Below are 6,037 nucleotides of genomic sequence, written 5' to 3'. Positions count from 1 at the left end.
AACTCAGAAATCATGTTCTCTGTTCCATGCATCCACATTTAGTTTTGTTTAGTGTTTTTTTTTCCCCCCTGCCAAAGCCTTGGGGCTACAGTCTGCAGACTGTCTGGTCTGAAACACATAATGCACTAAGTGGACAGTTCATGGCAGGAAGTAGGAAATCAGATCAGATGAAAGATAATAATGCATTCTGTGCCTGGATGATTTAATTAGCTTGGTGAAAATTTCTGGGAATGAACTGGCAGAAAGCACATGATAAAAAGTTCTTCAAAATAATATGAATCTTTTCCTTCTTTGAAAATGAGGCTATACTTCTGCAGAACCCAGAAGGGTTCTACCCTTTAGGCAGAACATGGGCAGCAGTAATGGAATTTGCCTCTACTATAATGATTCTTAAACTTTTTTGGGATTAAACAGCTCTTGGAGAAAGCTGTGAACCATTTTCCCAAAAAAGTACACACACAAAACTGTACCCATCAAGGGGCTTGTGACATCTCTAGGACTATCTACTTCTGGTATCTAGAATGTGGACATCAAGTTGAGGCTGCCTAATGCCGTGCCAGGATCCAGGATGGAGACCAGAAGTGAGGGGATAAATGCAATTCACAGCTGATGCTGATGGTTGAAGATGGAGCTTGCTGAATCCTGAACAGTAGCATCATTCTCAGTCCGTCTGCCTAAGGGAACTTGCATAGTCAATGGTACTGCTAGTGAAAAGAGTAAGTCATACACTAACCATGAGCAATTTATTATAATCAAAATATCTTTTAGGGCCTCTTAAGGAACAACAATCTCATCAATACATTTGCAGTATAGACACTGGTTGCCACTTCTAAGAGTAGTACTATATGGTTAATGGATCCTTCTCTATGCAAAACCAGAGAGCTTTTTATTAATTTACATAATTTCTGGCTCTGACTAATTTGTGTCTCCTATTTTCAGTGAGTCACCACTAATTGCCATGAGCTCATTTATAAAAGAAAGACATTAAAAGCATTTTATGGAGTTGATAAATTATTAAATCAGAACAATTATAGTAACAGGGAAGCACAGTGTTCAAAATCATAAGGCAGGGAGGAGGAGGAAAGGGAAGCAGCAACATCAACTGTTATGATGGAACAGGACAACAAAGGGAAGCTTTCCTGTCCACAAAGCACGTGAGTGATACCCAATATGACTTTCAGAAGCACTCAGTAATGAGATCCCCTGCATCCTGGGCCTTATTAACAACAGCTGTGACTTATTCAGTACCTATGTACTGCGTGTCAGGCACTGTACTAGGCGGTAAACATAGATGATCTCATTTAAACCTCACGACCCGTTAGCTGTAGTGTTTGTATACCTATTTGACAAATGAAGGACTAGAGCCTTGGAAGAACAAGGTTAAAACCCTCCTCTGATGCCACACAGTGAGGAACACAGCCAGGAGTTGAGCGTTGGTCTTCTAACTCTGCTGTGCTTGCTTTTCTTTCCTGTGTTACCTCTCTACGTAAAAGAGCATCCCCTCATTTGAGGGAACAGAAATCTTTCTATCTCCTTTTTCACCCCTTCCTCACCAGGTTTCACTCAAGGTTTCTCTGCCCCAGAAATCCGTGGCAAAATCAAATCCCAAAGGGAAACTGCTACATTTTGCAGACTTCCTGAGCCTACTGCCCTTCTGCACTGCAGTGAGGTGGTAGCAGCCCCGTACTGGGCTCTGGGCCCATCCAGCCAGGAGTCATCTCTGCTGCTGCTAACAATTATAAGAATTGGGTGGTATTTAACTATTTTTTAAAAAGGGGTTTCAAAATATAATTTTGCAAAGAAATTCTGTAGTTCAGTATCAAAGGGCCTGGAATTAAGGGAATATTACAGAAGGGACAATTTCTCAAGAGGTAATAAGTCCAGGATACTTACAATTCATTTTACTGGACTGGCTAAAGACGGGGGTGAGATTTGAGCAATTGTCTGGAAACTAGTGTCTAAATTTTACCTCCAGAGATAATGCAAGTTACATATAGTCCTGGGGATAAACTTCTAGAACTTACCTGTGAACATAAGCAGGGAGCCCAGAACCACCAATCATGACTCTAAAGGAAAACATGAAACAGGTTTAAAAATGTATTTAAAGTTCATTGGAACAGAAAGTAGATTGGTAGTTGCCAGGGCTAGAGAAAAGGGACATGGGGATAGGATTTTATTGTGGAATGATGGAAATGTTTTGGAACTAGATAGAGGTGGTAGCTACACAACATTGTGAATGTACTAAATGCCACTGAATTGTTTACTTTAAAATGATTAATTTTATGTCACATAAATCTCACCTCAATTTAAAAAATCCATTGATAGAGAATTTATGAAACTATCAGAAAAATAAAATTACAAAGTCTCCCATACCTTCTGCTCCAGCTGAGACCATTATGTACAGCCACCTGGGTCAACCCAGTTAGAAGGAATTCCATTAGGACAACATTAGCCAGATCTAATAAGAGTAGTATTGATTTCAAAACAGAGTCTGGAGAAAAAGCCAGAAATCTCCTCGGATATAAGCAAAAGAAAGAATAGCTAGAAATGTTGCTTGCTTATAAGCAACAATCACTGATTTCCAGCTAACTTTATTTTTATTATTATCAGAAATCTCTAAGGTTCTTAAAAGCATCTAAATCATAAGAATACATTTTTTTTTTCTTAAAGCCAAATAAATTGGTATACCTGAACGCACAGTACTAATTTAAAATGGAAATAACTGAGGGGGAGGGGAGGAGCTTTGCAGGATCTTAAAATAGAGCTCCTATGTGCAATTTTATTTTTCCTTATAAAATATATGTTACTGGCTTTGCTGCATGTTCAAATTTAGTGTACAGGTTAGACTGATGTCTTTGTTATTTTCAAATATCTCACATGGGTACGCCATTTGCAAATGGGGTGAGTGCTCCTGAATCCAGCCAAACAAAGGACTGTTTTTATTACATTACCAACCCCTGCTGCATGCACTTAAAGGGTGAAAAGAATGGTTACTGTGTAGATCAAGGGCTTCTGTCCTCCTCTATTGATTTCCTAGATGATTTGATTGCCCTCACATTTTATGCTATTTCACAAGCTTACAAGGTGAGAGGGGGGAATTGCTAAAATTTATAAATTCTTTCTTACAGTCCCTTGCAATACACACACACACACACACACACACACACACACACACACACACACACACACACACACCAGGACTGTAATAAAATGGAGTGAGTCACACCACAGATATTTAAAGATTTATGTTTCTTCCATGCTTCAGTAATTCTGAATAAAACAAAATAGAAAAAGCTCAGGCTACAAAGAATAATGAAGATTGACCTTGGAAGGGTCTCCAGCCTCACTTTCTCATTGATTAATTACTGTAGGTCACCACAAGGCTACTCTCTCCCCTGATGAGGTCTCTGTGCTGAGACATTTCATTCCGGTTCTATCATACGCTCCTAGGGGTTATAGAATGCTCAGCAGAGTGTAACCAAAATCATTAGCATAAGGGTGGGAATTTTCGTATACAATCAGTAGCAGGTCTAGTTAACTGCTGATTATTGCACAGGACAAAAAAACATTTTTCCCTAAAAGTGCTTATTAAAACAAATTTAACTCAGTTTCATCTGCTATGCCATAAGTATGAATAAATGAGAGGGGTAACTTGCATCCCCCATGATTTCCTGGCATAAGGATTCATACATGACATATAGATTTCCTGATGTCCTTTAGGGCTAGATAATCTTTTTATCTTAAGCCAGACATGAGCTTAACAAAAGGAACTCCTTTCTGGTAACTGAAAGTTTCCATGGACTAACCTAGTCTGAGAAGTAGAAATACCAGAGCTAAGATTAGATGTAGGGTGAAAGCAGAATTCAGATCTGACTCCAGAGTCTATATCCCCATCCTTTTCCCAGTTATTAATAGGAGGTGGATAGAGAAAATATGTAACAAAGAAGGAAAAAAAACAGACGGTTTAAAATCAATCTTTTAATATTAATAGACCTACTTATTCATTAGAAACTAACTCTGCAAAGTAAGAAGCGACCACATAAGGACCATATATGAATTTGAAAATAGGCTAAAGCCAGACACTGTTCTGAATGCTTTACATAGTCAGTAATTCTTATAACAAGTCTTTGAGTACCATTGTCCCCATTTACAGTTAAAGAAAACTAAAGCTCAGAGAAGTTATATAACATGTTCAAGATCATATAGTTTGCAAATAGCAAAGCTGAAAGTCAAAGCTATGCAGTCTGACTTCACAATTCATATCCTTAACCACTGTGCATACTGCCCCTGTGTCTTTTTTGGGGGAAAAAAAAATCTGTTCCTGGTAAACTTTGTCTTCTTTATCTTTTAATTTAAAGTTTTATTCAACCAGCTTTTCTCTTGAGAAAACATTTTCTTAGAAACATTGGAAGAAAAAAACTTTTCTCACTTAAATGAATGTAGTATCATAATAATAACCTCTGTAAAACCACAGACACCATCAAAAGGAAATCAAAATAAGGTAAAGATCAAACCACAATATCCATTCCATGTAAGTAAATACTTGGCAACCTTTCAGAAGATCAATATGGCGTTTCATTTGTGTATGGACTATTAATCTCAATAGGTATTAAATTTAGATTTCATCAGCCCAGTTTTGAAGAGAGGCCAATAATCAAACTCACATACACAACAACATATTAAAAAAAGGTTAAAAATGAGTACTTACCCTTTGGTTATGATCTACTGAAGACAGCAAAGGTTAACACTAGGAACCAGTATCTGTTGAATTTTCTGTTGCTAGGGCTTTCCAAGATAAAACACACCACAGAGGTTGCAACTATTAAAACTTTGAAGGGGAAACATTTTTTAAATTAGTCACACGTCTAATAAGCAATTATGACCTGGTCATCCTTCAAGAATATTCATCCTGGATCAAATCACCAAGTATATACTTTGGGCAGGCTGAATAGGACATGTAAACTCGTGAGTAGCATTACTTTCAAGAATCCAAAGTCAGAGTTGCTGTAGGAGAGTCACTATGTGAGTGTGTGCAAGGTCTGTGTTAACTTGGAGTCCAGAGGAGGGATCATCATGAATAAGAATGTATCTGACTCAATCAGAAGGGAAGGGCAATGAGTGGAAGCAGTGGGGAAGCTCAGTGAAGCCCAAGGTCAGAGGAAATGACTTGGGTCAATACTAGAGAGAAAAGATTGGGATGGCATCTGGGGAGGAACTGAGACATTTGCCAAGCACACGTTCTGCCAAACTACAACTACCACAGACTAGCAGCCCTCTGGGCATCTTTGCTCAGAGAGGACTTAAGCAAAAACAAAGGGATCTGCAAAGCTGTGCCAATCAAACAAATCTTTCTCTAGCCATTGATGTTAGGCTCTGGAATCTGTACTTCATATAGTCCTATTTGTGAAGATTTGGGCATTTAGTTTTATTCCTGCTTATGTTCCTAGCAAAAATTCCTCTTGAAAAACATTTGATCCTATCTCAGCTAAACTAAATACATGCTGCTTGTGGGGGCAGTAAGGCTAACTCAAGGCAACAAGACAGGGCATTTGTTTGTTCTTGCTTATGCTTTTCCCTCGTCTAAGTCTTTGACCCTCTGGTTATTTGAAGATAGCTACCATTGCCTCTCACCGTTGTTTTTTGCTTCTCCAAGATAGACAGCAATTGTTCGATGCTTACTCTTGTTTTGTCTCTCCCTCTGTCTGTTCCCTATCCCACTGCCTTCCCTTCTGTCAGTATCTTTGAGGTATGCTACCCAGAACTGAACACAAGATGCATTAGAGATTAGAAGTATTAACTATCTTGATCTGAAACTATTTCTTTTGATGTAGCCCAAGGTCACATTGGTTTTGGAAGCACAGATTTGTAAACCAGTCAATCAGCATTCTTACTTAGTTTACTGCCTGGTGGTAACAAAAGACCAGATAGAAATAACCAGATACAAATTCATTCTTGGGGTTCTTGGGGGTCAAGCCCAGGAGGGAAGGAAAAAAAAAAGAAAGTGTAAAGTTCTTTGTGACTCTTACAGTATTTACCA

The sequence above is a fragment of the Camelus ferus genome, chromosome 11, assembly GCF_009834535.1.
Source record: "Camelus ferus isolate YT-003-E chromosome 11, BCGSAC_Cfer_1.0, whole genome shotgun sequence".
NCBI classification, from domain to species: Eukaryota; Metazoa; Chordata; class Mammalia; order Artiodactyla; family Camelidae; genus Camelus; species Camelus ferus.
The sequence above is the reverse complement of the archived record's forward strand: the minus strand, read 5'-3'. Positions refer to the sequence as shown.